We start from the raw sequence: 9690 nt of genomic DNA, 5'->3' as shown, positions 1-9690 counted from the left end.
GAATCGGGTTTCCTGCGCTGATTGTAGTGCAACCAGGTAAGGTCACCCTGGCAACGTGCAGTTACCGTCCCTGCCAGTAGGGGGGACTGTTGTTGTGGTAATGCTGTGCTGCACCTGAGTTGTTCCTGATTGGTGCGTTTCGGCCCTCCTCTACTTTGAAATGCGTGAGAGGGGTGGTTTCACGTATGACAAAATAATTCTCGCAAATGCACATGTTGCTTGATAACAACTCATGGCATCCATATCAACAAGCGTGCCACTGTTTTCAGCCTCCGTCCTTCTGGGTCAATTGACACTTTCTTGTTAACCAATTACTAAAGTGGCCGGAAGCTAAAAGACTGATGGAAAACAGGGAGTGTATTGACTCAGAACATCTGCTAGGCTTTGCAAGTTCCAGGAAATATGCATTTTGTGCGTCTGTTTGTGTGTGTGTGTGTGTGTGTGTGTGTGTGTGTGTGTGTGTGTGTGTGTGTGTGTGTGTGTGTGTGTGTGTGTGTGTGTAAAACACAGAGAATGAATAAGCAAGATTGGCTTTGAGTGCTTCATTAGCCAGGCTGTGTTTGTGTGCATTTTGTGTGTGTGATTGTGCATGAGCATGTGCGACTCTGTTTGCACATGTGTGTGTGTGTGTGTGTGTGTGTGTGTGTGTGTGTGTGTGTGTGTGTGTGTGTGTGTGTGTGTGTGTGTGTGTGTGTGTGTGTGTGTGTGTGTGTGTGTGTGTGTGTGTGTGTGCGTGTGTGTGTGTGTGTGTGCGCTGTGTGCATGCATGTGTGCAGGGCTTTGTGCTTGTATGTGTTTGGGACTGTTATCCTCTGTGATAACAAGGTGCTGGGTGCTGTGTTAGGAGCCAGGCGAGGTGGGCGGTGGGGGGGGAGTTGTCCACATTGTGCTGAGTTGCATGGGAACAGAAAACGAAGTCCTGAGTCCTGTGTGGACTCAGGGGGGAGGGGGGCCAACCGGGTCGGACTGGAGACATCATAGACAGTACAACAACAAGATTAGGAAGCTGTCCTCTCCCTCTCTCTCTCTCTCTCTCTCTCTCGCTCTCGCTCTCTCTCTCTCGCTCTCGCTCTCGCTCTCTCTCTCTCTCTCTCTCGCTCTCGCTCTCTCCCTCTCTCTCTCTCTCTCTCTCTCTCTCTCTCTCTCTCTCTCTCCCCTCTCTCTCTCTCTCTCTCTCTCTCTCTCTCTCTCTCTCTCTCTCTCTCTCTCTCTCTCAATCTCTTGCTGTCTTTCTCAATCACTCCCTCGCCCTTCTCCCCCACTCTCTCTTTCTCTGTCTTTCTCACCCCCCTCCATCTTCCTCTCACTCTGCTGCCCTCTCCCCTCACCTTCTCCAACCTCCTCCCTCTCTTCCTCCCTCTCCACTCCTCTCCACCTCCCTCCTCCTATCCGCCATCTCATCCCACCTCCTCCCACCTCCTCCTCACCTCCTCCACCTCCTCCTCACCTCCTCCTCACCTCCTCCTCACCTCCTCCCACCTCCTCTCACCTCCTCCTCACCTTCTCCCACCTCCTCCTCACCTCCTCCTCACCTCCTCACCTCCTCCAGGGCTCCTCTGCGGTCTCTCTGTCTGCTCCGTCCCTCGCTCACCCCGTCGAACAGCCTAACCGAACCTCGCTCGCCCCTCGCTCAACCCTCGCTCACCCCTCGCGCTGCTGCACCTAAACCTTGTACTCCAACTCCCTGAACGGATGCATTATGATAAAAAAAGTGTGTCCGATTAAATCATTGATAACCATGCTGCTGTAGTGACTTCATAAGATACATAACCATATTCACTAAATCAATCAATCGATCAATAATGCTCGTCGCAATAACTTATTTTGAGGGTGAGGGTTTGCAAAACATTAATCGTCAATGTCATTGAGATGTCACTCACCTAATAATCGATAATATGAACCCCACCCCCCCTGCCCCCCTCTCTGTAAATGATAATGACTCTAAAGAAAAGTTTACAGTTCCATATGTACAAGTACTTTTGATGGGCTTTTGTTTCACCAGGTTCCTGGAGTTTGCAGCCTTGTTTCTGTTGTCCCGCTGTTGTTCTATGCTGTCGAGTTTCCGTCGATATTACAAAATTGTGTGAAAAAAGAATGCAAACAAAGGATATTCTAAAATGCCCAACGATGTGTGGAGAGACGCAGAGGCCCATTCTGGGAGCGGAGAGGCAATGCAGGCGAACTGCGGAATGCACTCATACCGCCGCACACACCTCACTGCTCCTTCTCAGACGCGCATCACGAGAAAATTGCTTTACTTCCTCACCCTGGAAAGTGCTGTTGTCCGCGTAATGTCCCCCGAAATAGTTCCCATGAATAAGACCCGCCGTGGGTACAAATGGGCTTATTGGTTGCCAGACTTTCTCTCCTCTCCACGAGGAACAAAAGCACTGGGAGTTGTTGTCATTCATCTCTCCTCAACACTGCTGGTCGCTACAGAACACTACCTGGTGTTGCGGCCTGGTGTGAATGTGTGAATGATCTTAGTTGTTGTTGGTTACTGTGAAAAAAATCACTGCCTCATGGAAAATAGCCCACATTTAAGGTCAATTGCAAATTCTTAAAGTAAAACAGCTACGTTTGATAATGGTTGTTATAGTGTTTTTCTTGGTTGCATAAATTTGAAAGTTGGACCATAGCCAATATAATTCAAATACAATTAGCAAAAAAAAGGCTCAAGTTGGAAGTCGATTCTGGGCTGTGTTATTCTCTCAACGCTTCAATAGGTACATCTTGCCTTTCATCAATGCTGAGGTCGGGGATCTTGTGCTTAAAAACGTTGATGGTCAAAGAGTAGTGTTTCTCTCTAATGGTGGCATCAAAGATGGGCAGATGTGCTTTCATTTGTTTAATCGTTCTTTATTGCAATAGGCTTGTACATTTTGTATTCGATTCAGGAGCCTCATGATATGTTCGAGCATCGATATGTCAGAGACACACAAACGCTCAGTTGAGATACTATTAAAGGACCACTCCTGTCTGGGGCGAAACGCGCTAAATGCTCTTTGGTCATTTACACAAATTATCCGGGTAATGGATGTTTTAACGCTCACAATGGTTTAATCACAGAGCAGTTTATTGTTCTCCAAACAATGATATCTGATTCAGTACAATAATCGGTTTTTAAGGCATAATTTGAGCCTTTGACTGGCAGTAAACACAGTGGTCATGTTCGCTGCTCCACACGCGTCCAGACAGACCCCATGACGTCTGCAACCGCTGATGAAGACCATTCAACTGCAGGAAATACATTCCTAATGTCCCGGGGTTTTGCTCCCGAGAAAAAAAGCCCCTGAACACTCAGCAATCATCAAGCCTTTGACAATCGCTGACCCCGCAGGTCTATCAACGGCCATCTTGTCTGATTCACCCCCCAGCACCCCAATTCCAGATGACCTTTCCGTCTGACAGACAGAGCACTTCATCTGTGTGGGGGGGAGGAGGAGAAGGATGAGCGATGGGAGGAGAGAGGAGGAGAGAGGAGGGGAGAGAGGAGAGGAAGAGAGGAGGGGGAGAGATGGGAGGAGAATGAGGAGCAATGGGAGGAGAGAGGAAGGGGAGAGGGGAGGGGGAGAGAGGAGAGGAAGAGAGGAGGGGGAGAGATGGGAGGAGAGGGGAGAATGAGGAGCAATGGGAGAGAGAGGAGGGAGAGAGGAGGGGGGAGAGAGGAGAGGAAGAGAGGAGGGGGAGAGATGGGAGGAGAGGGAGAATGAGGAGCAATGGGAGGAGAGAGGAGGGGGAGAGGGGAGGGGGAGAGGGGAGGGGGAGAGGGGAGGGGGAGAGAGGAGGGGGGTGAGATGGGAGGAGAATGAGGAGCAATGGGAGGAGAGAGGAAGGGGAGAGGGAGGGGGAGAGAGGAGAGGAAGAGAGGAGGGGGAGAGATGGGAGGAGAGGGGAGAATGAGGAGCAATGGGAGGAGAGAGGAGGGGGAGAGGGGAGGGGGGAGAGAGGAGTGGGGAGAGGGGAGGGGGAGAGAGGAGGGGGTGAGATGGGAGGAGAGAGCAGGGGGAGAGACGGGAGGGAGAGAGGAGGGATGGGATGGAGAGATGAAGAGATGAGGCAGAGAGCACGGGGCGGCAGGGGGAGGAGAAGAGATAAAGCGGAGGATTAGAAGAAGAGAAGGAGGACAGGATGGATGGATGGAGAGAGAGATAAGCGGCAAAGGGGACAGGCGTGTGTTTGTCCCCCAGAAGGAGGTGAGGTTCAATAGACCTCTTTCATGGAGCTGTAAACATTGGAGCGAGTCCCTCCTCATTCAGCTAGCAGCCATCAAAAGACAGATAACAATATTGCCATATGTTATATTCCAAATGAAACAAGAGCAAATCAGATCTGAACTGAGTCCTATACAAATATAATCACTAATAATTTAATTCAAGTATTGACCAAAAGGGAAGTAATTAATCAAATAAAAGAGGGCATTTACCCCAAATAGGGAAGTGTGCAGCAACACACAGACACACACATACACACACACACAGATACACACACACACAAACAAAGACACACAGACAAACAGAGACACACGAGTGCGTTGAATCGCGCTGGTCGAAGAGTCGAGTGTGTGAGCCAAGCTGTGAGCCGTTTCACCGAGGACAGAAAATTGCTCGGTGACTTTGGCAAAAGCAAATTGCTGCATTTCGATCGTGACGGATGTAACCAGAACGCACTCTATTCACCTCCAAACCGCCGTGCCACGCTTCCAGTGGCGTGCCTATCGATTCTGCGTGACTTATTGGCACACAGCCAGCGTGTCACAAAGCAGTCTCCTTCTGCGGGCGATTACCATCGTAGCAACAACGAAGACATCAATAGCAACGAAGAAGACCACGAGAAAAGACGAATTCAGGACCAATCTACACCCTGGTACAGGGCTGTTAGTTGCTAATAAAGGCAGGGAAGGTGTTGGAAGGAGCTCTACAGATATATACACAGGCCGGTATAGATTCCCTTTAAGCAGAATCGTACCCCTAAACAGAACCGATAAACAAAAGGAACACATTTCGGTAAGTGTGGGGTTGCGGCGAGTCCGTAGCATGGAATTGAATGCTGTTCTTTGTTGTTATTGGGCATCCCAGATCTGCTCATCTGCCAGGCAGGTTGATCTGTAAGCATCTCTCCTCTTCCCGTCGATAGAACTGGCTCACAGACGGAGAGAGGAGGGAAACCCATGAGCATCACGATGACCCTGAGTCGAGGCGGAAGTGTGTAGGGTTCAGAGGGGTGGAGGGGGAGGGGGGAGGAGGAGGGGGAGGGGGAGGTGAGGGGGAGGAGGAGGAGGAGGAGGAGGAGGAGGAAGAGGAAGTGGAGGAGGAGAAGGAGGCAAACAATGGTTCTCCTTGGAAGTGTGTTGTCGGACGCCCTACTCTGAAGCAGATGTACTGCTTCACACCTGCTGTGTGAGTGTTGAGGCTTCACACACGCTCCTCGGACGGGTTGGGGGCTGACGTAGCTCAGGAGCTCCGTCCGCAAAGGGAGGAGCCCCGAGCCCAGTCATCCCTTTCCACAGCAGACCACAGGTCAACAGGACTGGGCCTACTGGGCAGTTGTGTGTGTGTGCGTGTGTGCGTGGGTGCGTGGGTGCGTGGGTGCCGTGCGTGCGTGCGTGGGTGCGTGCGTGCGTGCGTGGGTGCGTGCGTGCGTGCGTGCGTGCGTGCGTGCGTGCGTGCGTGCGTGCGTGCGTGCGTGCATATGTGTGTGCGTGTGTGCTTGCGTACGTGTCTACGTGTGTGTGTTTGTGCGCGGCTGTGGGTGCGTGTGTGTGTGTGTGTGTGTGTGTGTGTGTGTGTATGTGTGTGCCCTCAAGGTGAATTGACTGATTAGATGAAACCTGTAGAGAGAGCAGCTTGGTGTGTCTGGGGTGCCATGTCTAGTTTTTCTGAACAGCCCCTCTCCCCCTTCTCCTCCCCCCTCTCCCCCCTCTCCCCCCTCCAGTGTTAATTACAATCTGATCAGCTGTCAGACGCCCCCCCCACCCACTCCCCCCTCGATGCAGAACACATTTCACATTCCGTCATGCGCCTCATTATTTTCTTCTGAGTAACCCGAACCATTAACAATTCATGATGTAACTGCAGCCTGATTATTAAAAGGAAAGCATTATGCAGTTTATTCTTTTCCTTCAAGTCTTAAAAGCGAGACTCTGTACCTCCAGCCCATTCTGCCAGTGATTTGAATTTCCCCTGCAAGAGGGTCTAGAGAGGAGCAATACTTTTCCTTTTGCTTCCGATAAGCTTTTGCGGGACCCAATCACCAACCTGGCTTTTCCCCCTGGTGCGCTATTGGCTGGTTTAACACAATGACGATAGGGAAGCGACGGCAAGCAGCCAATTGCGTACAGAGTCATTTTATCTAGGCCCGTTGATCACGCCTCTTGTGCTGAAGAAAATGACAGCAGTCTCCCCAGACCAACGTGCAATCTTTAATTGAGCTTGGTCTGGCAGTAGCCAGGCTACTTAAAAGACCCTTCCAAAGAAGTCCTGACGCTCCTCTGCTTGTGGGACATGAGAACGCTTTTAAAGTGACGGGCTCGGTGTCATGTCTCCACCGGGCGTTGCTCCGGCCCGCCAGAGAGAGTGGAGACCCCCGCTCGTCACAACGACAGCATCAGAAGATCCTTCGTCTCTCGTGAAGACACGGATCAGCTTAATAAGCAGCTCAGAGAAAAACTCCCTTCTCTCTTTGGGGTGACGATGAAGGACGGCAGAGAGAGTCGTCCTCTTCAGCGACGTGTGAGTGACTGTTCCCCGGTGGGAGACCAGCGTGTATTTACATTTCAGTCGATAGAGGATTCAGTAGTCTGCTCCGCTGACCTTGTAGAGTCAGTTATCCCAGATTCACAATGAATAAATGCATTAACAATGAGATTTAATCTTTTGTACTTGAGTTTCAGACTGAAAAAGAACAACAGAGAGAGAGAGAGAGAGAGAGAGAGAGAGAGAGAGAGAGAGAGAGAGAGAGAGAGAGAGAAAGCCCTGTTTGTTGGATTGCTGGGTTCCACAGGCATTGAGCCAACGAGGTCAGACCTCTCTCCCGGGGAAGCAGAAGGCTGTGTTTGGTGTGGAGCGATCCATAACTGGAGGAGCCAGCAGGCTTATCAAGGTGTGCCTTGGCCTTCAGGACATGGTCCACCATCACCATTCAGATCACATGCACCCGGTCAACCCCTGGCTGCTCACACGGCTGATGTCACAGAACAAGGGCAACGTCTGGTTTTACACATATGGGGGCTGTCTCTCCTCCTAAACCCTCTAACGTGTGTCTCTACATGCATGAGGGCTGTTTCTCCTCCTAAATCCTCTAACGTGTGTCTCTACATGCAGGGCCGTGTGCGACTCCTAACACTATGGGCTGGTGGATAATTCAGGTAAAATATTTACTTTTTTATTTATTTATTTTTTGCCGTGGGCCCCCCCTCTGCCTTGGGCCCCCCCAGGACTGCCTCACTTTCCCCCGCAGTCCGTCGGCCCTGTCTACATGTATGAGGGCTGTTTCTCCTCCTAAATTCTCTAACGTGTGTCTCTACATGCATGGGGGCTGTTCCTCCTCCTAAATTCTCATAGTCTGTCCCTAGGTGTGTGGGGGCTGTATCTCCTCTCTGACGTCTGTCTCCATTAGTATGTCGGCCGTTTCTCCCCCCCCCCCCCCCCCCCCATGTTGGCAAAGTAACGCGACAGAAGAACAAGACAATGAAACACAAGTAAGGAAACCACTGACACACGAGCAAACAACAGAACAGGAACGCTAAGTCAGGAAACATAACAAACACAAGAAGGCAATTCCACCACGCCAGCTGGTGGACAGACGTTTGTTTTGGTCATGCTTCCACGACTCGTCTGTCGATGTTGGGAATTGAAATATCTGTCCTCGGCTCAGCGCGGACCCTCCCTGACCTCCTGGGGGGGGGGGGGGGATCAGGGTTGGAGGATATCATCGGATCACGCTGTGCGAAGCGCTACGAGAGCGCCATTATGAGCCACACAAATAACCGGACTGAAACCTGAGCCCTGCAGTGGCTCAGTGCCCATAAACATTAAATATTAACACTGCTTGTTCCTTTCGTGTGCCAATGAGGATGCCCTGATCTCGAGCAAGCTGCAGCACCATTGGTGGACCGCCACACAATGGGCCATTCTCTGGAAGGGTGGTTAATATTTAAGGCTCGGTCAGCTTTTGAATGCTTATATACTCGTCATAATCGATCTAAACGTTAATGTTGACCCAAGCATATTCCTACGCTGTGCTTATGTCCTCTGGTTGTTATGTTTGTCAGAATAGGTTCCCAGGGTCGGCCTTACCACAGCTGGAAGAAGACTAACGGGGTTCAAAAACGCTCGCCTGCCAAAATCCTCTGAGCAAGGTTTACTGGACCGGCTTTTTGGATGTGTTGTTAGGGACAGCGAGTGTGGGTGACGACGGTGGGAATCGAACCTGGGTCCCACATGGCCTACGGGGTTGAATACGACTAGTCGGATTCATCTACTAGTTAAGTTTAGTTAAGAACCGTCCCATTCATCAAGAAAAATAATATTACGTGCACTTATCCTTAGTCATACTATGCAATCTTAACCAAGTCTCAATAGCTAATCTCACTATTTAGTGTCACTATTTAGTAGTCACACTATTAAGTTTCGCTATTTAGTTTTCACTATTAAATAGTACATTATAGTAGTAGGCCTACTATTTAGTTATTATTTAGCAATACTAGTACTACTATTTAGTAGTCCTATTTAGTGGTACTATTGAGTTATACTTTTTAACGTAACTTTTGAAAGTAATGTTTTGTCATACTATTTGGTCTTACCATTTAGTAGAAGTACTTTGTAGTTATATTGAGAAGTAGTACTTAGATATATAATCTTTAGAACTACTATTGGCTATTTAGTCGTACTATTAATTGTTAGTACTTCTAGCAGTACAATCTTGTTGATTTTAGTTACAATATTTGGGAGTACTATTCTGACGTGCTACTCTCTTTCACATTCCTTCTGTTGTGGGCGTCCATTTAGGCTCCTCTCCTCCTCTCTCTTACTCAAAGCTCTCCTCATTTTTTTCATGTCTGTCACTTGTTCGAAAGGAGTTCATTTGCGCCCCACTTCCCGACCCTTGTATCTTCTCCCTCTGTTTCTCTCTCGACGCAAACCGATGGACTCCCCCCACAACAAAACATAAAAGAAAAGCGAGAGCAATTTCCCTCCCGACAAAAAAAGCGCGAGAGAGAAACGGGAGCAGAAGATAGCAGCACTTGTGATGTAGTGAGTCTTGCGGCTGGTGGTTTATTCAGCCGTCACTTCGACTCACATCACACTCCCATGCAGTGATTTAGAAAGCGGCCCGCAAACAGTAAATGAGGGAACACTTTTTATTTATCGTTCTTTTCTTTTCACTGCAAAGACAAAGGCAGACTAAGGTGGATGGCTGCCGGGGCTTTTATGATTTGCCGCATCAATAAAAATGCAAATACGGGTAGACGTAGCCGTTCAGTTCCCCCCGCCGTGAGGAAGGAGAAGGGGGCTGACGGACCCCCGAGACCCTCTGTGTCTCTCTCCACAGACAGGTGGTGTGTCTCTCTCTCCTCAGACAGGTGGTCTTTCTCTCCCCACAGACAGGGAGTCTGTCTCTCTCTCCTCAGACAGGAGGTCTGTCTCTCTCCCACAGACTGTCTTTCTGTCTCCCTCCCACAGACAGAGG

The sequence above is a fragment of the Gadus macrocephalus genome, chromosome 5 (genome assembly GCF_031168955.1).
Source record: "Gadus macrocephalus chromosome 5, ASM3116895v1".
NCBI classification, from domain to species: domain Eukaryota; kingdom Metazoa; phylum Chordata; class Actinopteri; order Gadiformes; family Gadidae; genus Gadus; species Gadus macrocephalus.
The sequence above is the reverse complement of the archived record's forward strand: the minus strand, read 5'-3'. Positions refer to the sequence as shown.